This window comes from Meleagris gallopavo, chromosome 1, assembly GCF_905368555.1.
Source record: "Meleagris gallopavo chromosome 1, MGAL_WU_HG_1.1, whole genome shotgun sequence".
Taxonomy (NCBI): Eukaryota; Metazoa; Chordata; class Aves; order Galliformes; family Phasianidae; genus Meleagris; species Meleagris gallopavo.
In genome coordinates, this window is record NC_139404.1 from 24898681 (window position 1) to 24923499 (window position 24819).

General features: G+C 36.2%; 1 protein-coding gene across 6 annotated transcripts in view; it reads left to right on the forward strand.

Annotated features, from left to right (window-relative positions):
• TFEC (transcription factor EC) overlaps positions 1 to 24819 on the forward strand; it is a 92050-nt gene that overhangs the window by 19901 nt on the left and 47330 nt on the right. For 2 of the 6 annotated variants that reach the window (XM_031553243.2, XM_031553245.2), the window contains exon 1: positions 4968 to 5074. The exons of 1 other annotated variant lie outside the window; for it this stretch is intronic. The gene's annotated coding sequence lies outside the window, so the exon portion shown is untranslated. Of the gene's footprint in view, positions 1 to 4965; positions 5075 to 20504; positions 20657 to 24819 lie in introns of those variants that run through there. 3 more of the 6 variants (XM_085219156.1, XM_085219161.1, XM_031553244.2) reach the window with 2 other exon arrangements.

The window sequence follows — 24819 nt, forward strand, 5'->3', positions numbered from 1 at the left end:
TTGAACTATATTATAGCAGTGGCATCTATATTTTGTTCCTTTAGCTGTAAGAAATGAAATAGATTTCTTGACACCGTGTGTCACATGTACATGACATGCATACTGATAGAGAGAGTTTAGAGGCTTTTTTCACTGTTTTTGGAGGTATTACAGTGAATGGAAAGTTAATTATTTCTAATCCCTAAAATATGTTCTGATCTGCAAAATTTTACTGGTGAATTTGAGATATATTTTTTTTTTTAAATCAAAATCAGAAATGGAATCTCCACTGATCTGTTTTGTTTCTAATATAAATGCTGTTCTAAGATGTTGATTTAGCTGATGAGGATGTATTTAATTAATTAAAATAACTTTTCTTCAAGTGTAGCAGAAACAGAAGAGTAGCTTCTTTATCTGTCGTAATCAGTGGAAGAACACAGTGTATTTTTCTCCACAGTTTCATATTGCCATCATTGTTCTTTCCTATTTACAGACTATAGCATATATTGGCTTTTTTGTTTGTTTTTATATTTGTTTTTCCAGCACATTAAATACAATTGACTTTATACTAAATCCATACGCTAATGGTTAAAAATCATTATTATTTTGATTCAGTATTTGAGAAACACTAAAAGTGATATAAATTTTAGAAACATGCTTATGAGATGGATGTAAAAATTATTTTTCCTTTAAGATAAGAGACACTGTTTTGAACGTGTGTCCATAACAAAGTGCCATAAATGTTTCAATCACTGAACTGTGCCTTGTAATTGTATGGGTGCCCGCCTAATAACTTCCCACTACCTCTGAGAACTCTGTTAGTAGGCATCTGCTGGTACAACAATGATTTGTCTGCGTGTTACATGTCATATTGTGACCTCCATTATACCACTGTCTTTTTGAAATTGCTTGAACAAAGTTTATCCATAGCTTCATTTCAAGAGCACCATATTTTTTGAAATGAGAAAGTAGAGTCTTCAGTAATAACAAAGTAAAAGCTGATATAACTTATGGCATTTTGCCATGATTTTGGTCCGTTTTCTGTAACTAATAATGAAGTACAAAATATTCAAATGAGGATATGATTCAGAAGTGTATAAATGCAGCAATAAATATACTGCATGACCAGAAGAGTCACCCTCTCTAAATAGTGTTTAAAATAAGGTCATCATAGATCTGTATGTAGTGCTCTTGTACTGTTATCTTTGGTCATACAGATTCATTCATTAGAATACATGCCTTATTCATACAATTTGAACAGAAGTGTTTTGGTTTTGGAAGAACAGAACTTCATTACACATCTTCTAAAACAAATAGTTGCTTTTGATAAATTCTAAGAAACATTTCTTCACATTCTTTTAAGCTTTAAATATTTGTAGAAAGATACTGCTCTTCACTGACAACATTACATGCCTAACGTGAAAAAGCCATAAGAATATTTGCTTTCCTCATTCCCTGATTTCAGCTGGTTTTGATGGAGGTTTCTTGTGTAGATCTTGTAATGGCATAGACAATATGTGAAACTGAAAAAAATTCAGCTGTTTTCTCTTAAGCTTAAGTTCTAAGTCTTACTGAGACTTTCTGTTTATCTTTTTGCATGCAGATGCAATAAGGATATATCTTCACAAAAATTGTGAAAATGGCAAACACTTTATAAATGGGTGTTTATTTTAGTCTTGTCACTGCTGCATGTTATTAAAATACATATTTTGAAAACCATATTTCTATTATGAAAAGCAATATTTGCAGTGCTTTTTGTCACACATATAACTCAAGATCCTGTGCTGGCAAAATACTGGTTGATCTTATCCCAGAGGTTCTTACGTTTTTTCATAAAGTTTCTCTTTTGTATAATTTTACCTTCAAGTGAATAACAAGACTTTGGGAGAGGAGGAAAATCGTTATTAAAAATACACACAGACTTGATCAAAATAACTTTGATGGCTGGAACGATGAGAACAGTCATTCTATTCTTTTGACAGGTATTTTTTGGTCTGAGATTTGAGGGCACTGATATTGATTTAGAAAGCTATGTGGCTCAATTTTAAATGAAATGTAAAACTTTTCCATTTTCTCACCTATCAACCTCCATAAAAGAGCAGCTGCTCTCACAGGTAAAAGTGTTATTCACGCTTTGGGTATCACAGTGCACTTATTATGTGAAGCTTAACTAAACATCTCCCTCTTACATGGATAGGAAAGAAAGTCTGTCTTTATTTAGTGTAGAAGATCTGATTTTAGCATCTGCATGCAAGCTTGGATCCCAGTCTGGAATCTGGGATCCAGACCTTCCTGAGGTCATCCTTTCCAGTGGTCCCTTGCTTTTCTTCTCTCTTCTGGAACTGACAATAGCAGTACGCTTCTCCTTACTTCTCCTGTCTCTTGTTCTGCAAGTAGCTGTGACCCTGGCCTTTATGTCCACTGCTCCCTCCTCAGAAAAACAGCAGCAAGCTGAATATGGCAGGGCAATGGCTTGGATCCTGGTTATCCCACAGAAAGCATTCCAGGAACAGAGAGGTCTCCTTCTACCACTGTTGAACAGAATTGCTCTTATACACTGAAAATGGATTAGATTTGGTAGCAGAACTACCCATATAAGGGAAAGGCAGAGGAAGAGGAGCTGAGATAGCCCTGTCACTCAAACATGCTCAGTTCCTGTCTCTCAGTGGGAACAAGAACAGCTCTAGAGATTTAAGGAGGTTTAGCAGATTAGAATTAGGGCATAATCCATTGTCTTGCTTTTTAGTAGAAACTCATGAAGACTGCAAAAGCAGCGGAGTCCTGCCTGGTGAAAATCTGTTTCTGTTTCAAAGGCTGACCTCCCTGGAAAAGCAGTCTCTATGCCAAGTATTCTCATAGTAAGGGACTAAGGCCTGAATCCATGCTAGCCAACAGTCATGGAGATGCTGAACATCTGTGCAAGTCACCTTTCCCTGGGGGGAAAAAAGAGGGGGAAGGAAAAAAAAGCATTTCAGCACATACATACTTAGGTGTTTTTAACTAAAAAAGAAAAAAAAAAGAATATTTTTAAAGTAGGATCTTGATTTGGCTGATACTTATATGGAAATATGAAGAAAGCATGGTCTAAACAGGAGGAAAAAAACAGAAGAATTTTTCAAATTCTTAGGTACAAGTTCTGGAGTGGATCAGGGATAAAAAGGTATAAAATATCAGTAATTACACTCACAAGATGCAGTCTATGTTTCTGGGTTTTATACCTTGATGAAGTCATATACTAACATACCTCCAAATCTTTCAGAAATGATAATATTTACCAGGATAAAGTCTGGTAAAAGACTTATGAGAATCTTCGATGAAAGGTTTATGTAGCAGGCAGATATCACAATAATGTCATTTTAATTTAACTGTAAGAGTGAAAAAAGGAAATGTTCGTAGCCTAGGGAGGAAAAGGAGACTGCCTCTTTTCAAAAGTGATTTTACTTTCCAACAAAGTGCATTCTTTAATCAAAAGAATAAGGAATTAGCTCTGTAATTCAAGGAAGGTGGTGGCAGGATGCTGATTGGCACAAAAATGTCAAGTAGAGTATTTATCAGCATTTATCACGGAAATTTGTGATGTGAAAACAAAAAACAATACAGGAATAAAGAGATTGTGTCAGATATAATATCTGATAACAAAGATTCATTGGTCAACCAAGAACAGACTCCTTCATTTGTATTCTCTATCCTTTATGCCAGGCCTTCCATCTCTGTCTCCTTGGCTATTATGAGCCTCTCTATTTTGGGATCCAAAAAAGTACTCTTATGAAAAAAAAAAACAGGTGATAGTTGACTATATTTTAGAATTTTGAATTCATTGCATCTTTTCAAGTGTCCACTGTGGATCTGGGCTGTCCCAGGTTAGACCAGAGTTCAAGAGAAGGCAAGTAGAAGAACCTATGACTTTTGTTCAGTCTTGCATGTTGTGAGAACAGCAACAGCATCTTCAACAGCTATGACTCTTTAATAGAAAACACCTCAGGTTCAATGTCTGATGCGGACGTTGTCCAAGTGTTTTATCTCACTCTGATATTTTTGTCTCTGTAAAACTTCTTGCAATGTTGGATCTCCTTTTTGATGAGTTCAGATGCACTATTAACTTCTTTCATTAATATTACTAAAATTTGAGAGCTGCTGTTAGAAATTTATCCTTCTTTCTTTTGTTATTATTCAATACACCATACACTTGACTTTCAAAGCATTTTATCATATCTTTTGTAGTATTTTATCATCTTTAAAGCAGGAAAATGATGTTAGTTGTAGCTCTTGCATCACTTCTTGTGTATCCCATCTCTCACGAAAGCTTAATTGATTCATTTACTCATGTTACACAGGGAATAATACACAGTGAGAGAAAATGGATCCTTCACAAATGCAATTCAGATGTAAAGCTACATTTGCTCCCATAGCAGTTAGAGCAGTTATAAAAAACTAGGTTTAAAAAGAGACAAAATTGATTCCCTTAAGGCTTTAGCATATAGGCACTACTTAAAAAAAAAAAAAAAAAAAAAAAAGAGGCTTCAGGATATTCACACTTTGGAGGAAATCATTGCATTAAAATAGCCTACCCTGATTACACAACTTTTTAATCTCAATTCAAGATAAACATGTCTTCAACGCCACATACACCTGAGTTGCCCTTTTTAAATACCAAAAACCTTGATCCATATTCAGGAATTTTTTCTTGAGCCTACCTGCTGTGATGAAAGAGTCATCTCATCTCATATTAATTTTGTCTCGGTACATGGAATATTATTATGCTATAGCTTTTGGGGCTGCTTTTCAAATCTGTTTCTGAGAATTTTAAATCTGTTAAAGTAATAACTAAAATTTCTAGCTTGCTTCCAAACTAAGTGCTTTGTAAGATGAAGCTTCTGTTACACAACTATTGCTCACTGTAATTGTCTTTAGCAGTTACAGAAAGTCAAATATAGAACTGAATTTGAGGTAGTTCCTTAAGAAGCAAACCTTGTCCCCACCCTTCTTACAGAGGAAAGCAGGATCTGTAAAACAGGGGGTAGCTTCTCCTCTCTGTCTCACTGACATTCTCCAACACAGCCACCTCTATCACCCACAGCCTGGGTAAGGAACTGGGGTGAGTAAGGGGCTCTGGGGATCACTTTGCTTCTCACACTTTGCTTCTCAGAAGGAAGGACTAACTGACAGGTTAGTGGGCTGCACTCAGAAACAACAGGAGCAAAACCACTGCAGAGGTGGTAGCAGGCCTGGGGAGAGATCTTGAGCACCTAGCCCAACATTTGGGCTCAGAGAGAAGCAAAAGCACAGCAGAACTTAACTGTGCAGTCATTAATATCAATTTCAATGCAAAACTTTTAACTGCAATTGAACTTGTAGTATTTTTTGTTTGTTTGTTTGTCTTGCTTTTTTTTTTTTTTTGGCAGGAACTAGTTGGTTAATGTGATATTTTTCAGTGCCATTTGGATTTAGGCCACATTACAATTAAACAATTGTTCTCTGTAGCAGTAGCGCTGCACCATAGCTAACTGGGTTTAAATTAGACCATTAACTTAATATACTACTTTCTGAGGAGACATGAACATTAGATTTCCCCATTTTCTAAAATTAAATTTGTTGTAGTGCATAAAACAGTACATGGTCTTTACTGCTTCCTCATACAAAGCTTCTGTTGAGTTCATTAGAAGTTTTGCTGACAAACTTGGAGTAAGATCATATTCAAATGAAACTTGCAGCATACCACAGTTTGCCATTAGGGAGTTTGCTACCCATTCCCCACATCTCTTGTATGTTAAATTATGAAATAATTATAGAACTATAGGGACTTTAACATTTGTGTATATACAAATGTTAAGTTCATGCGTATGGATATATAGACAGCTAAATTCATTTTCAGTTAAGCACTCTGCTAAATATAGGCAATTTTTCCCTGAGGGAAAGGAATATAAAACTCACTGATCTACAGAAAAAATTAGTAACGCCCCTTCCCCTCCCCTAAACCTATAATTACCACTTGGTATCTGAAGAATTCAATCATACTTATTCTTTTTGCCTCCATGGTCATGGACAAATCCCTTAAATTCAGATGCCTAAGGTAGAGAAGAATTTTCAAAGCCTGGAAGTTCTTGAAATTCTTGAGTTGTTTTTGTGGTTCTTACAAGAATATCTCAAACACATAATTTGGCATCAAAGTCAATATCTGTTCTTTTGGAGCTATACACAGAGGTATTCTGGTACTTCTGTGGCAACTGGCAGGATTGAATGCTAATGTAGATGTCCAAATTTAAATCAAGGTAAATTAAAAAAAAAAGAAAGGGCACAAAACTGTAAATTTTCCCTAACAGTTGTTATGCCCGAGCTGAAGGAGAAAGAGAATGCCTTTGCAAGGGTCCTTTTGCACAAAGGCGTAAGAGTGTTGTGTCTCTGGAGTGCTGCAGAGCTGCCTTGAAGCAATATCAAGAAATGGTCAGCATGGTTATGTTTCATGATCATTCTGTTACTTTTGGCAGCTTCCTGGGACTTTATGAATATATTACCCATCTGGATGGTAAATAATCTGGGCTCAGCAATGCCATGGTCACACCTGCTTGTGACTGGCCTTGTTCCAAAGGGACAGATTTTGCTGAGTTTTGAAGGTAGGGAAGCAGCACATGGCTGTAGGCAGTTGTCAGTGTTAGGCTGAGAACCAAACAAATTCTGTCTTGCAAGCAATAATTATACCACGGTTCAGTAAAAGAGCACTTGTGAAATCAGGCACAGCCATGCACAAAACAGCCCTGTCAATCCACTGGGATCTATTAACATTTTATCTTGGCATAGACTACATAGGACTGTACAAAACATGCTAGTTTGATGTTCCTTCAGGAAGCAAGTCAGGTGCAGGCCAAACAGAAGCCACCCCTCAAGGCTTAAGCTATACATGCTGTAGGAAATACTTGTCATTTCTCTTGTTTTCATAAGGTGTTCCGAAGTCTGCCTTTTTCAGAGGGTGATCAATCCAGCTGTCCCTTGCACACAGTTGGAATCTCCCTCTTCACCTCCTGCATGGCTGGATGCGTTGCAAGGGCTGCAGGCGATGAAGCAAGATATTGCAGCACAAAATCATTTCCCGCTTTTTGGGTGTTTAATGAATTGTGATTTTTAACTTGAAGAATGTATCCATTCAACTAAGGCAAATTCAAACAAAACATTTCAACATTGTTGAAATGGCCAAACTGTCTATATTAGAGAGGCCATGCTAGATGTCTTAGCCTGAGTTTCTAATTTCAGGTTTCTTTTATAACAAATAGAGCAGAGGAGGGAACTTAGGAGACCTGTGTGCCATCCATAGATAGATGCCTGTGGCAGTTCAAACAGATCAGCGCCTGCAGATTAGGATTACCTAAGGGGGAGATGATCAGAGGGCTGGAGCATCTCTCCTACAGGGACAGGCTGAGAAAGTTGGGGCACTTCAGCTTGGAGAAGAAAAAGTCCCAGGGGAACCTTATAGCAGCCTTCCAGTGCCTGAAGTGGGCCTACAGGAAAGCTGGAGAGGGACATTTTATAAGGGCATGTAGTGACAGAATGAAGGGAAATGGCTTCAAACTGGAAGAGGATAGATTTAGATTAGGTAGTAGGAAGAAATTCTTTACTGTGAGGGCGGTGAGACACCGAAAATGGTTGCCCAGAGGGGTTGTGGATATCCCACCCTGGAAGCCTTCAAGGCCAAGCTGGACGGGGCCTTGAGCAACCTGGTCTAATGGGAGGTGTCCCTGCCTATAGCTGGCAGGTTGGAACTAGATGATCTTAAAGGTCAAACCCAAACCATTCTATGATTCTTTGTCTAACTTAAAAAGTGTTAGCTTTGAAAAAATGAATTTAATCAGGCACAAACACGTGGCAAGAAATAAGCATTGCATTGCCTGGAAGATTCTGTGATATCTCCAGGACCCTCAGGCAAAACAGCTGCAGAAGAATGCCCCAGAGAGGCAGTAGGAATCACCCAAAGTGATTCAGCACCTCACTCACTGCATGGGGATACACCCTCACTGCCCTTAGATACATTTCTTCATCATATGTGTTGGATCCCTTTCAGTATTATATTATTTATTTTGGCATGCTCCTCCAAACTTCCTGATTCAGCCAGAGTTTTAAGCAATAGCTGAAAACTTGTGGGTGGGGATGAGGAGAAAGAAGGAGAGATGTCTCACATTTCACACAGTAATCTGAAAGAGGAAGTGCTGAAAGTTTTGCAAGGTAATCAGACTCAAAAAAAGTTCAGTCTGTTTTGCAGCCACTTTTCAGCCTTGTAAATACAAGATGCCTGATGTCTGTATTGACAGTCTTCAAACTTTGAAGTTGAAGGCTGTAAAAAACAATTAAAAAAAAAAAAAAAGAGAGAGAAAGAAGAAACAAAATAAAAATAATTCCAAACTTTAGCAATTCACCACACGACAGAAAAAGGAACGGGATGGCAGGCTCCAAAAATGATAGTTAGGAACTATTCACAGAATGAAATGAAATGAAAGATATTGATAAAATGTAGCAAGCATCAGCATTCTAGATGCTCACTTAAAATTTAACCTGTGCACCAGATACATTTTACCTTACTGTTCTAAAATATCTTTTTTAATGAAAAAATTGATTTTTTTTCATCCTTCAATATCTGGGCTTGACATCTGTTAAAAATATATCTAAATATGACTCAGTCTATTTTCCCTTAGAGTTTAGCATCAACTCAAACTAAGAGCAGCTTTTATTTGGCTTTAATGGCTAGTGTTAGACTTTTTTGTTTGTTTATTTGTTTTCAGTACTTCAGTGAAAACAGCTGAAATTTTTGTTGCATAAATTATGGTACCACATAAACTTTAATTAAAGGGATAGAAATAGTTACAGTGTTTCAGGATGTAACGAAGACACAATCACAGCCAATGGGACCAGCATACAAAGAAAAGGATATTGTTATTTACCTTACTCTTTTATTACTCTTTAAAGGTAACTCCAGAATCATATAATTGATAACATCTTTAGCTCATTGGCTGTACTATATTTACTGATGGTGAAACAAGGCCTTCCAACTGCAGCACAGAAAATTTTCAAGTTGTCTTTTTGTAGATGTTGCAGAACTTCAAGAGAGAACAAAATCCCTACTTCCAGTGTCTAAATACTTATCCACAAGTGGTAAGTGGGGGGGGAGGGGAGTGAGTAATCATGAAACTGGTACCATATAAAGATGAGCTGTTTCCTGTCTATCTGTGAAACTATTGGCAGCTGGGAATGACTTTGCTACAAGTGTGCAAAAACAAGTGGGAGTGGTTTTTGGTACCTGTTTGAATGGAGGTAGGAGTTGTTTGGTGTGCTAATAAGGTGTTTGGTATCTCAAAAAGCTTGAGATTAAAAATTGCTCTTTCTTAAGTGGATCTGTGAGAAAAGCTAGAAGATAAATACCAGGTGTCTCCTCCGAGCAATAAGTCATTCTGACAGTGCCCATGTCTCCCAGGAGTAAAGACACTCTCTGTGTTATTTCAGTACCTTTAGATGTTTACTGTAAACCTTCTTGTGCTTCATAGAAAAGTTATTGTAAAAAGATGTCCAACCAGTTATGGACAGCAACAGGAATTTTAGTTTATAAATGCTATACTGATGTGATACCAACTTGACATACTCCTACTTTCTAACTAAGCTGAACTTATCAAATTCTCTTTTTCTTTGATGCACACAACTAATATTCACACTGCAAAATGCTCAAAGGGTTAAGTTAAAGATCAAATAGTCTGTAGTAGTGTGCAGGAGAGCCTCAGCTTCCACCAAATCATATTTAAATGATAAAAAGCATTTCAAGGGGGTTAGAACCAAACTGTGAAGCTACTGCTACATTTAATAATGCAACCTCATACATAGTGATGAAACTTAATTATTGTAAATTCAATTGTGGAAACTACAAAAATTATTTATGTCAGAAAATAATTGAAATAACTCATTTTCTGTTTGTTTGAATATTATTTAATATTTTTATGCACAAACATTTTTTATTTTGTTCTCAAGACTTTCATTTTAATGATTTTCTTTAATATTAGTTCGATTGGCTTCATCATTTTTCTCTACATCGATATTACTGGATACATAACACCTCAATTAAATTTTATTTTAAATTTTAACTGAGCAGAAATTGTTACATTTGTATGTTAGAGAGCAGTGCCAAGAGTGTGTGACAATGAGGAGAATCGTGGCTTCATTTTTGGAAAATATCAACAACTTTATTAAATAAAATTAAATAAGGTAGCTTCAAAGACATACATATTCAACAGCTACTGGAAGTGTGGAAGTACCACTGCTTTTTTTGCTTCTTTTAATCAAGCAGGTGCAAGGAGAGCTTATAAGGAAATTAAAAGTATCATATAAACTTTGTTATTTGACATAAATTTATTTGAACATGGCATTACACATCTGTGGAATTCATCATTGCAGATGAGCAGACTTTGTATGAGAGAGGAATATTTATAAGTGAATGTTGTGAAATATTTAAGTAAAACATTTTCAGAGAGCTTCTGTTCAGTACTTCCTGTTTCAGAGTCACCAACATTAAGCTGGAAGTTGCCAGTCACTAATTTTCAGTTCAGTCAATCCCAATTGTTATTTAGATCATCTGTACAATTGTTCAAGTTATCACATAACTTTTCTTCCTTTTCCTGAATACCTTAGAATTGCTAATGTTTGAAACAAGTGAAAAAACTGTAATACATTGCTCATTGCTACAACTGACTAAATTTAGTGAGATTTCTCAAAATAAAACAACTCTTAAGGAACTTAAGGTTATTTCAACAAATCAAACTCTGATTAGAGATATATGTATTTAATTCATTAGACAGGATTAAAACATCCACAAAGATGCTTACGGTCTATTTAGGAATCTATTTTTATTGGCTTTTGCAAAATTTGAGTATGTAAAATGGAGTGGTCTACCCTGGGCATGGAATAGAGTTCTCTTTTTTTTCTGATGATGGCAAATGACAAACACACTGCTCTTCATATTCACAATTGACTTTATAAAATAACATTACAGGTGGTGAAAGTGATACTTCAACTGTGCCTACATACATCAAGATAGCGTACTGTAATAATAATCATAACAAACTGCCAACCTATTACAGTTCTCAAGCAAAGTAACAGTGTGATTGGAAATATTACCCTTTGTCAGTTTCATATATAACTGCAGGGTACTCTGCAAAGGAACTCTAGTCCATCTGCATCGGTCACACCTGTTTTTGTGTAGCAAAGATCGTCACCTGGTTCCTTTTTCTGCTGACTCTCACATTTTTTTAAAACTATTTTTATCTTTACAAAACACAAAACTGCATCCAGCAGCCAGGACACAAGAGATTAGGAGAATGATCTTAACTCCCTTCTCCTTTAATGATTTGAATGGTAATGTTAGATATTTTTTAAAAGCTGTGCAGATTTTCATATTTAACAGCATTATGCCAAAACAATATCATGTCACTTGAATCTATGAGTTAGAATATTAATTAATCTAATTTTGATTAAGACATTCTAAGCACAGACTCCTCAGTTGCATGAACAGATTTCTAGGGCAGCAGAAGGGTGTATTTAATGCTGGCTTCCTTTGCCATAGCCTTTAAAGTCTGAGATAAGATTTTTTTTATTTCCAGGCTTTCCCCTCTAAACTCATATTTAGAAACCTAGTCAGAAGTTCATGGCAGCAGCCATTGTCCATTGTGTTTGGTAACCTGTATGCCTTTCCATGGTGCTGACTTTTCATACTTACAAGAATCAGTTCATTTACACTGAAAGTCCTAAAGAAAAAAGTGAAATGTACCTCTTTATGGGCATGAGTTTGAATATTTTGTTCCACTGCATCTGTGTGAAGTGCACTGATCCACTACTTCAAAAGTAAGGTCAGGATTGCTATTTCCATCTGTCAGCTGGTGTCCTGCCCTATGTACAACTAAAACTGAGACTAACAGAATGCTTGCATCCTGTGAAGCTACACAATAGAAAATAAAATCTCCTTCCCATTATGATCCACTAACTCTGTTCATTAGAGGTGTAAAAAAAAGCCCATGAAATTTTCCATCTTGTTTTCACTGAGTAAGAACATTGAAGTTATAACGTCCTTCATAGTGGCTGACCCACCCCAAAATGTTGACTGCATGTGGTTCTGCATACTTCAGGTATCTGGGTGAGTTTTATTTAGGTATGTCTTATGCTCACTTAAGCTTTCTCTATTTTTTTTCTTTTTCTTTTTTTGGCCATTCTCCTAGTTGCATTTACAGATTTATCAGTAAAACTGTCCTGCTTTTGTTTACAGAGTCTGTCTAATGGAAAGGTGTTGAGATTGAGCAGGGAACTAATCTTGCAATTTGGAGCACACAGAAAAGCAGAGTTTTCTCTCATCTTGAGCTGAAAGATAGTTTACAAATATCAGTAATCATAGCAGATCTTCCTTCTCATTGTAGTTATAAAAAATACATGTCAAAGCCAATAAGATTAATTAAAAAAAATCAAGAAACTCAAGTACATGGAGCCTTTTTTCCTATTCTAAAAGTTCTATTTCTGTTTGCTCATCTATAGAGGAGAAATATGAGAGAGGGCCAAATATTTAGATATGTATTTGCATATTTGTACAGATCTGAATTCAGACTTCTGTCAACTAAAAAGCCACCATTTTCAGTGCAGTTCAGTTTGCCAGAGACAGCCATTTCAACAACAGTTCACCTGCTATGCTTTCTCCAGAAGGATAAGATCCACACTTAAGTACAAGTCACTGTTCCTTTCTCTTTACCATACTTTTTAGAAAACATCCCTTCTGATGTACTTGTTAGGGGTAACATAAAACTTCACAAAACATTTTCAATCAAAACTAACCTATAAATGGACAACAATATTTTTTTGTCTGAATCCGAGTGCTATTTTTTTCTAGATTCCTACACTGAATGATGCAGGTATACAAATCTGGTATGATTTGGAAGAAAAAGTCTATGTAATTAACTTGTTCTTAAGCTCTCACTCGTAGGCAAATACTGCGTTTTGTAGTGTGGATTGTAGAGGTAAACCCCAGTAATTGAATAACTGTGGTGTTCCTGGTGGAGCTTGAGATGGGATGCAAATGTTTGTAGTGTCTACCTACCTCCTTCCTATCTCTGTCTCACTATCATGAGTAGTAAAATTCACACACAATTGTTTGGTTTTTTTTTGTTAGAAAAATTGAACAGCTGGTGCCAGCCTACATAATAGCTAGCTATTCTAATGTCTTTTCCTTTTCATTAACAAAAGCACTCTGAATATTCATAAAAAGTTGACATTATTTCATTAGCATTTGCCAAGTGTATCTGTAAGTCTACTGTAAAGAGTATCATGCTCTCTGCTGGGTATCTGCATGAATGTTTCTAAAACATGATGTCCCACAAGCACAGAGGACTGTACCGCGAGGCAATCAATTGGCACTGAATGTAGATTGCCAGTCTTTCATTCCTGTTCTCTTTCTTGTTAGTTCAGAGCTGTATTTATTGTTACTTCTTTCACAAATCTGTGAGATCCTAATCTAGCTCTCCAATAGATAGACAAGAATGGGTGTTTGTCAAATTTCTCAGCCCTTCTGACCTCCTCAGTTTTTACAAAGGGATTTTTATATATTGGATTTTTACCTGTACTACAGAAACAAGACTTTCAAAGTTTAATTCAGAATCACAGTTGCACTCCAGGAGCTCAAAAATTTCCAGTCATGTTCAAAGAGCAGGAATTCTAACACATGGTGAAACTGATAATTATAACTATTGGGATTGTGCCTCCTGAGCAACTAGAGACATGGGGTAGAGACTGAAATTTTGTTCTGAGTTTTCAAAATACATAGCACGAGGGATTTCTAGTACATTACAGGATCCTAGAAGCAACACGGCTACTGAATCAATGTGCAGTGTAGCTGCATTTGTCAAGAGGGTTGCAGGTGCTAAGTTGCCAGGATAGTAGAGAGAAGTGATACTGATGATACCCATGCCCAATGGGTATGGAGTTAATGGAGTTAAGTCCAGCTGGCAACCTGTTACAAGTGGTGTTCCCCAGGGGTCGGTACTGGGGCCCATCTTGTTTAATATCTTTGTTGATGACCTAGATAAAGGAATTGAGTGCACCATCAGTAAGTTTGCAGATGACACCAAGCTGGGAGGTAATGTTGATCTGCCTGAGGTTAGGGAGGCCCTTCAGAGGGATCTAGATAAACTGGATCGCTGGGCTGAGGTGAATGAGATGAGGTTCAACAAGGCCAAGTGCCGAGTCCTGCACTTTGGCCACAACAACTTCATGCAGCGCTATTGGTTTGGGGATGAGTGGCTGGATGACTGTGAAGAGGAAAGGGACTTGGGGGTGTTGGTTGATGCTCGGCTGAACATGAGCGAACAGTGTGCCCAGGTGGCCAAGAGGACCAACACCATCATGACCTGCATTAGAAACAATATGGCTAGCAGGAGCGGGGAAGAAATCATCCCTCTGTACTCAGCACTGGTGAGGCCGCACCTCGAGTACTGTGTTCAGTTTTGGGCCCCTCTCTACAGGAAAGACATTGAGGCCCTGGAGCGTGTCCAGAGAAGGGCAATGAAACTGGTGAGGGGTCTGGAGCACAAATCTTATGAGGAGCAGCTGAGGGAGCTGAGATTGTTTAGTCTGGAGAAGAGGAGGCTCAGGGGAGACCTCACTGCACTCTACAACTTCCTGAAGGGAGGCTGTGGTGAAGAGGGGTTTGGCCTCTTCTCCCAGGCAACAAACAGGACCTGGGGAAATGGCCGCAAGTTGTACTAGAGGAGGTTTAGGTTAGACATAAGGAACTTTTTTCAGAGAGTGGTCAGGCACTGGAATGGCATGCCCAGGGAGGTGGTGGAGTTGTCGTCCCTGGCAGTGTTCAGGAGGCTTCTGGATGAGGAGCTACGCGATATGGTTTATTAGCTTGTGGTAGCAGTGGTAATGAGAAGATGGTTGGACTAGATGATCTTATAGGTCGTTTCCAACCTTGCAATTCTATGATTCTATGATTCTATGATGGACTGGAACCTTATTTTGTTCTTTGCTTACACTCTCCCACTGCTTCTCTGTGCTGTTATAATACAATTAATAAATGATAATCAAGTTAACGGACAGCTTTGGTCTGCTAGCATTTTGAAGTACTGTAAATGGGTGGAGAGCTTGAAGAGATTTTTATGAGAGTTTCCATTTTCAAGAGATGTGCAAAAGTCATCCTATGTTGGAGTCACTGAAGAGGTATTGGAAAGAAATATTGGAAAAAAAGACATTAATGCTTGCTGGAGCGATCAGTTAATCAACCTGGGGAGATTATCCATATATAAACAAATGTCCTGGGTTTCTCATGAGCTACAGAGCTCCTCATTCAAGAATAATAATTACTTTGTGAATTTTGGCCTCCTGCCCCGAGACATTTTTCTGCTCTCTGGACACACAGGCCAGTCTGTTCCAGCCTCAGACTCACTCTAACTTTATCACATCCCGTTCTGAAAAGGGAAATGCCCATATTAAAATAGAAGTACAAATGACAAAGTAAATAATAAGCATCATTTTTTTTTTCTTCTATATTGAGCACTTTGTAATAAAACAGCTGAGATTTGTGATTCTATTCATTATCTCCAGGTCCCTGTGCTAATTTTTATCCACTGCTTTTCTCCTCCACATGGATTAGCAGCTACCTTTGAACCTACAGCCTGCAGATCCACAAAACATCATGTAAGAGTTGCACATCAATACAAATCAGCTGCTTAGCATCCCTATATTACCCTACACAGAGTCAGGCATCACTGAAGGTGAAGCAGATCTGCAGAAGGAGAATAGTGATTCTGAACACTAGCTCTCTCTTCCTTGTTCTGCTTGACTGGAGTTCTATGGCTCCAGAAAATGTAACTCCTGTAATAATGATCCAGCAGGAATAATGCACAAGAACTTGACTGAGAACATTTTTCAAATGTACTCTTCTCATCAACGAAATAGTCAGATATCTTACTATGGAAATTAATTGTTTTCATGTCTGTATATGTTGTCTAGCTGCTAGCAGAGACTGGTGGCCTTTTAAATCTCAATGTGACAATATAACTTGGACTTTTAAAATATATATGTGTGACAGAACTGGGCTTTAGTTCCAGCTCTGCCTGAACTGGCTTTATATGTCTCCCAGTTACTTTAGCTGTTACACCAATGAATGGTTATTATACCCCAGTGCATGGAGATTTTTCTTTGCATATTAATGGCAGAGAGTGGTAGGAACACATTCTGCCATTTCTGTGATCAGAAGTCGTGATGCCTGTTTGTATTTATCTGTATTTATTGTAGCTGATTACAACCACAGTGTGGGAAAGGAAGTGTGTCTTCTGAGGGTAGATTTGTAATCCATGTTCTTTCCTATGGCAGTCTACAAAAGACAGAACAGGCAGATGTGGCCCACACAGGGCTTGGGGCTGGGGTTTAGGTGAAACTAGAATAATTTGTTCCATTCTGAAGTCTATCATGTGGTCTTCTACAAATAAAATTTTTAAATGGAAAATTTAGGGATAGATAGGAAACAACAAGTATTTTCTCACTAAGTGAAGCCAAATGAGAGATTCTTGAAATAAGTTTGGCAAGTAGGTTTGACAAAAGGATATTTTGTGGATACACTCCACCTTTTCATAACAGACTTGTTCTGAACAGTGAGAGCGGTCTATACTTTATTAGGCCAGATTCCAGCGCTCAGTTTCCCAAATTTCATACAGTTATAAAAAGGAGAAAGGAGTAAAAAGTCCTATATATATATATATATATATATATATATATATATTGAAGACACTGACTTTAAAATATAGAAAATTCTAACATGTCATCCGGTGTAAATGGATTTGGCTGCCTTCAGCTCCACTGTAGCTGCATTGATTGACACAACCTGAAGACCTGCCTATTTTTTTGTTGTTTCATTCACAGTTTTGAAAGCAAAATCACTGTTTGAATCTTTATTTTAAAACACAGAATGCATGTAAATTGTGTCCTCTATGTTCATCAGACACGCTGTTGAGTTTGATAGTCCTATCATTTGTAAGCTACATATATTGTTGCTTTAATGCATTCCCTCACTACTTTGATAAAAGCCTTAAGATGTTGCCACTAGTCCTTTGATGTTTCCTTCTGATGTTACAGTACCTCTTTTCTTCTCTTCCAAAAATTCTGTATTGCATAAACATGAGCAGGCAAGACATTTCTAGTTAAGGACAGAAATATCAAGTTCTATCAATAAAAGGATAGGAGAAAAAAAAAGGAATTAATCCAGACTTTTGTATAGTTTAGTCAAGTCTTTACAGATTAAAAAATACCCTGCAAAGGTGTTAACATTACACTTAGACCAAACATATTTCACTAGTTCTAAATAAAACATCTAGGCTGCAATGATTTTTCTTGTGATGCAACCATTTATTTCTTAATAGGCTGCTACAGAAAATATTTGTACATCTAGTTTTGTCCATGAACTATCAGGCTACTAACAGGAATTACCTGATTTTTGCATAAAAGAAAAGACTGACATTTTATATATATTTTCAAAGTTATATATCTTCCTTAGAAGGAAAAAACACTTTGTTTTTCTTTTTTATTGTGGATAATTAAGGGATTATTAATATTGTTAGGTTTTTTTTTTTTTAATTATTGTTATTTTTGCACGTGTTTCAAGCAAATGTTTCAGTGAAGAGGAGGTTCCATTTTCCCAATGGAACTAAAACAATCTTTGTCCCAAAATTTTCCAAAGTAAGAATAGTCAAATTGTGAAAAATAAATATTATTGTTCACAATTTTTAAGGAAAATCAAGGCAAAGATTAAACATTCTGCTCAAGGCTGTGTAGGGAAACTATACCAAGTGCAGGGACTGAATATACAAAGCTCGTGAGTGCCAGTTCACTGTGATTTAAATTACTGGCAAATGTTGAAAGAGGGATTTTCTTATGAATGGCAGAACTGTTTTTCTGCATTCAGGAAGAACCTAGTATAGTGGAGCCACACCATGGTCTGGTGATTAAAGGATGTTAACTTAAGCCAAGACATGCCAGCTTGTAATCTTGTTTCTTCCAAGACATATACCTCCAAATACGTGTGCAAATCTTTTTAAAAGCTTTTTATGATCAATTCTCAGTAACATACATAGGGCATAAAATATGGCTGCTTTGTTTCACAACTGAAGAGTGATACAAGTTTTAAAGATTTTTTTCATAGCTCTAATACAGGATGCTCTTGACAATTATCACTCAGAGCTTAAGTCCAACAGACAGTTGTTGGTAAGATAAAATTGGAGAAATGGGGGGGTAATTGGTGGATAATTGCCTAGGAAGGTATTAGCAAAGATAAAGCATTCTTGCAGCAGTGATTAGACAAAAACAGTCACTCCACTCTCCTTCCTCTCTTCCGCACAATCTCTTCAATTTAAGATGAAAGAGAGAAAGAACTTAACTAGGGTTAAATTTTGAAACTGGAAATATGGGTTAAATATAACTACTTGACTGTGAAATCAAAAACTACACAATGACAAAGGGTCCTAGAGGATCAGAAAAATGGAAGGAAAAAAGTGATTCTTGTGAATTAATATCTGCTACGCACATTTATTTCTTTATCTCACCTCTTATCAACTTCTACTTTTGTCCCTACCTTCCATCTTGCCCGCATTGTTGAAGCTGCTGAGTTCAGACTCAGGAGGATGGAGGGATGGCCTTCAACTTGCTTATAAATAGAGGAAGTCACAACTCCAGAAGGTGACTTTTTTTCCCAACTTGCAATCCTTTAAAATTTTTTCTAATGTTTGTTGATTTTACTATACAGCTGTAAAACAGAATCTAAAATTTATGCCCTCAATCATGTGAATGGTCACTATGAACGGTTATATATAAACTTATATTTCCTATTGCTGTGCAGGCTCCTTCTTGCTCTAATCATAGGATTAAAGAATGATTTGGGTTGGAAGGAACCTTTAAAGATCATCTAAACCAGTCTCTCTACCATGGGCAGGGATTTCTTATACTGATCTTCCTTTTTCTCCCTACTTTTTTTCTTCCTACATTGTTAGTGTTGGTCTTTATTTTTCAAGAATTCTGGGTAGGAATACAGGGATACTCAAAATATGTTCTAAGAAGAGACTGAACGTAATGTTCCTTCTATCGTTCAGTCTCCTGACAGCTCTTAATTAAACCCTACTTTTTTTCTACTTACGTTGTCAGCCTAATCTACCTAGCTGGTCTAACTTTTCTAATTTTTCTTAGTTTTAGTGTTTTCTTCTTTCATAACTGTATTAAAATGTTTTTTTTGCAACTATTCATCCAAGGTCAACATTTTCTGCCCTTGTTCAGTGCTGAACATTGCCTCAGGGCTTTCCAGAAAATAAGATAATGTCATCTGCAAATCTAAGGTGACTTGAGTATTTTTCATTGATACAGATATGCTCTTATCATTCAAGGGTAACGGAGACCTTCCTCATGCAACAGAAAAGGGAGTTAAGGAGATAGTTCAGCAGGATCTTTTCAGTTACCTTGTCAAATATAAATTTCTACTCAATTGCACTACAAATGGTTTTTGAAGAGACAATATATAAAATAAAGTATGCATTTAGAAGGGAAAATTATACATTAGTTGTTGTCATGAAAATCTTGCTCTGGGAGTTAAATTTAGCTGGGGTGGTGAAGTATGGATTAATGTGACAACCTAAGTACTTCTGCTAGAGATCATCCCTGGAGAATGACAGCAAGAAATCTGCACTCCAAGTAGTGGGATTTCATAGTCTTTAGGGAAGGATAATCTTGTCCATTATAGAGACCACCCTGACTGTGACAGTGAGCTATGTACCATTGCAGCTGTTATCAAAGGAGACATATAAAAAGGTATATATGAACAGCCCAGAGAATAGTGCAACTTAAATCAGAGGCCAAATTTCAGTACAATGTTAATTCAATCAGTGTTCAATCTGAAAGTTTTCCTCACTTTGACAAGCTTTTTATGTATCTGATTTAGTGAGATGTTCCTGAGGAACAAAAACAAAACATAAGGATAAAATCTGGACTTGATTGAGAAAAATAATGATTTCACCAAAATACAACTCTCATACATCTACTCTGCATCCAGGAAAAGATAGTGAGCCCAGATAAATCTCAGTAAATCATGTTGTTAAGCTACTTTGGAACTGTGCGGGATATATTGAGAGTATGAACTAGGTTCAGAATAATCCCGGGGTCATAAGATAAAGCAAAGAAAATTAGCTTATTCTAGATGATAGTGTTAGGAAGTGTTCTTCCTCTGTATTTAGATTTTGTGGCCTTTTGAATGGAAAAACTGATGAGAGAATGATAAAATGATTGAAGAAAACTATTAACACAGCCATTCTACAATGCTATTGATTTCTTTCAGCATCTATTTTTCAGTTTATAGTGCATTTAAGGCACAGACAGGAAGTTACTTTCCTTGAAAGTGCTGTATCATTTCTTCTTCCTTAACTGAAATTCCAGACAGAGTAAAGGAAATACCCTTCTGAGCCACTTCTTCTTTCTCTCCCTTGAACCAAGTGGGTATACACAAGCAGTGACATACATAATTCATGGTCAGATTTGTACTGGTCTTTTCTTGTTTGCCCTGCTGTGTTCATGTCCCTGGGCTCCAGGCCGACAGTGTTTTGTAGAGGTGATAGTGCTGACAGAAATCCAGCCTTTGCCGGTAGGTAAAGACATTGGCGCACCAATGCTTTTGCACTTTAACTGAGTGATAAAAATCAGCCTAATCAATTCTTGTTTTATTTTGCATATATGTCACAATTATAGTTTTAACTATCATCTTCCTAAAGCAAATTGCCTTCTTTCTTTAATGTGACCTATTGATTATACTGACAACTGCGCGAATGCACTTGCTAATTGAATAAACTTGCTAATATTAATAAACTCTTCCTAAATTTTACTGCTTAAATAGAACATCACTTTGTTGCAGTATAAATAATGTGGTATATTTTCCTGCTGAAAGTTCTGTAACAATTTGCTGAAGTAAGAAAATCCAGTGACAAAACCACATGTAGACATATTTAATATTCTATATTGCTTCTTTGTTTAACTCAACAATATATGTATTTAATGATAATCTTTTCACCATTTTCTCTTTCATTTTGAAAAAAGAATGATTCTTACTTTTCAATCAGAAAAATATTAATTTTGGTGGCAGAAAGATTTTATACAGATACATGACTACAACAATGATTTTCTAGACAATTCTAACCTCACTTATTATTAACTTGTACATTCTTTTCCACGTTAGGACTGTTGCATTAGTAAGACTTAGTTTTTCTTGTTCTGTACTGCTTATAATTAATACTGCTTATAATTAATACTGCTTATAATTAATGCTCTAATAATGACTTACCAGTAATAATTCATTCTATAACTCACACAGAACTCTCTTTTAAACTAAGTCATAGTTTCTTTTCATTAATCTTACTAAAATCAATTAGTTTCTGTTATATAGCGTGCTTTAATTTAGTGGATATTGGCTGAAATTTGTTGACTGGTTTTAGCTTACCTGAATATCGCTATTTTGGCTCCTATCTGTAGTGTCTACTGAGTGTTTGTTGTACCTGAATTGAAATGGAGATGCCATGAATTACAACAGTAACGTTGACAGATGGGTGCTTGGTTCTGCCAGGCTACCTCCTGGTTCTATTTATGACTTTTTAAAAACAGTTTTAATCCTAAGGATTTTTAAATATTGATTTCAGAATTCAAGTAATTGGAAAATGAACTAAATTTTGGTCTGCTGTATATTAGAGAAAGTATAATATCTTTTTTTTTAACTATTTGAGATACTGCTGAATGGAACATGGTGAACTGAGATTAAGTAAAATGTGTGTCAAAAGGCAACACTGCTTGCTCAGTTAAGTACTGAAAATACCAATTATGCTATTTTTGTAAGATTTCCAGTCAGCTGTGGAGTACAGCAAAAAAAAAAAAAGTATTTGGGGCTTTGCACTCTCTAAATGTTCTCTGAATGAACTCTTGGCATCCTCTTAGATATTCATCAGTGTCAGACCGAAAAGTATACTTTCAGTTTCAAAATAAAAAACTCCAATTCGGAAAAGACTCACCCAAATGAATTATACATTTTTAAAAAGTCAAATTATATTCATTGTAACTCCTGGTCACACTAGGGTTCCTTTCCCACTAATTTCTAGGATTTTTATATAATTCTCTCTCTTTTTTTTTTTTTTTTTTTTTAAATGACAAATGCAAATCTTGTGAAATTATTAAAAAAATTCAAGGCAAAAATTACTGTACTGTAAATGCACTGTTAATACTCTAAGTGGAAATGCATTGGCAAAAGAATATAATGATTTTTAGTTAGCATTCAAGTGTTGACAGCAATGTGTGCTATTCCCATGAATGATATGTAACAGCATGCTGAAGCATGACCATGGTCAGACACATTGCCATTGCAGCCATAAAGCATATTTTAACACAAAATGGAGCAGGTGGGTTTAAAAGAACCGCTTAGCAATTTATGTGAAATATTTGTTTTCACTTTTTTTCTTGTATGGCTGTCCTTGATGTCCTGTTATTGTCTTCATGGAAATGTCACCTACTACTGCCAACTACTCTTCTTCTGTGACAGCAAATTTTGCACTCAGATCCTAGGCTGGCTCAGAATTATGTTCTGCTCTGATTTCACAAAACAAAACAAAACAAAAAGACAAAAAACACCACATTGTGAAGCTGATCCTAGGATTCAAATGGTTGCCCTTTATCATTCAGAGACAGAGAAAAGTACTGGAAAGCAGATTTCTTAGACCGAGGATCATTTTGTTTGCATCTTTATTGAAACTGAAATCTTCACGGAGTTAAATGTTGCATTCAAAAATATCTCAACCAATAGATTGTCCTCCATAATGTGACTTGATGATCTTGAAGATCTTTCCCAACCTAGATGATTCCGTGATTCTCTGAATCTACCTCACCAAACTGCCTTATGCCACCAACTTTGATTTCTCCTTTCTGCACCATTCTTGCAATGTATGAGTTGGGGAACAGCTTCTTTTTACACTGAGGTAGGACTGAAACAAAAAAATGGGGTTAGTAATAAGCAGTGCAATCATCTGGTGGTGAAATTATCACCCACTTTTTAACAAAGTGAATGCGCTTTTCAACCAATGGATTCCATTTATGGAGGAGAAATATATGTAGTCTCCCTGGCATGAATCTTTTAAATTAGAAATAGGCAAAAATGAAGTTTTTATCCAAAATGACTGCATTTTGTACTTTATTTTTGAAGAAAAATAACTGGCCAGAATCAGACTTAGTGTTTTCAGTTTGTTACTTTCTTCTTTAGCTTGTGCTGCCAAGGAATGAAAAACTTCTTTGAAAGAGTATTAAAAACATTATCCGTGTACAGATCTGCCTTACTGACAGAAATTAAGAAGCAATGACAAAAACCATACTCCTTCCACAGAAATATAAGTATATTCAAATACTAAAATACTATTTTCCCCTCTTTTTTGTTTTCACATCAACACTTTTTCTCATAATTGATGTCCTCATGTTTACAAGCCAGAAACAGACAGTTTTCAAAAGGTCTAACTTCTGTAACTGTTTTGCCATCTCTGTATCTAAACAAGAGGTATATTACTGCTATCATTTAATCTCAAATGTCACAAAATCTGCTCTCCTGTGGAGTCAGAAAATAGTGCAACAAACACTGAGTAATGTGCTACTTCATGATCCTTCTTCCTACTTCTGGAGGCTGACTTACCTCTGAGTTCTCCTAGCCTTCTAAGTGAGACATAATGAAGAAGAGGATGGCTGTGGTCACATGAAAACAATTCAAAATCAAAGAAAGATCCATTGTCTTTTGAAATTAATCCATTAAACCTTTAAAGGAAAGAATTAAATTAGCTGCCACACCAATCCAATCATCTTTCTTTTTTTTTTTTTTTTTTTCTTCTTTTTGTTTTGCTTTATCCTATTCAAATTTCCAGCACCTGACTTTCTTATCTATTGATAAGGTAAGGTATGCATGTGCTGGTTCTCTGCAAAGTTAGACCCATTTCCTATATCTCATCTATGGATATCAAAGCACAATAAATATATATATTAAAAATATAGACTTTTTTTGTCTTTTCTTAATGCTTTTATCTCCAGTTAAAAAATGCTGACATAAAAATATAAACTGTTATGATTGTAAGTATTATCATTATTCCCAATTCCTGTATCATTCAGTGTTATATGGAGTAGATTTGGTTTTGACATGGTATTTGCCAGAAAATATTGAATCTTTGAATTAGATGCATCATTTTAGTTATGCATTTACCATACTGCAAGGACTGTAATTTCTATGGATCTGTGGTCGTTGTCGCAACTGACATACACAGAAGAATTTCTAATGTTTCTGCTTTGTTTATTTGGATGGACCGAACAAACTGCACTCATTAGCAGAGATTTTTAAACTAAAAAACAGATTATCCTTTTTGTATTCAAAACTGATTTTCCTAGAATGCTTGTCCAACAGCCTTTTTTTTCATTTAATAGCATCTTATTGGCTGACCTAATTAGAATAACATCTGGAAACAGAGGCAAATAGTTAAGTAAGGGCCTCAGGAACCAGTTCTTTAAACACAGATAGTTGTGCAAAAAGTTTCTTTCCATCCTTGAAGAGCAAGAGTCACATTCACTGTTCTTTAATAAAATCAACAATAAAGAGGAACTGGAACAGTACAGGTTTATTATATTCACAGATGTCATGAATCAATGAGAACACGGACAGGGTCACTGCAGAGTCAAAGTAAGGATATTAGCCAGAGTTTCGTAATTTGATTGTGATCCATTGTTATTCTTGTGTGGCCTATT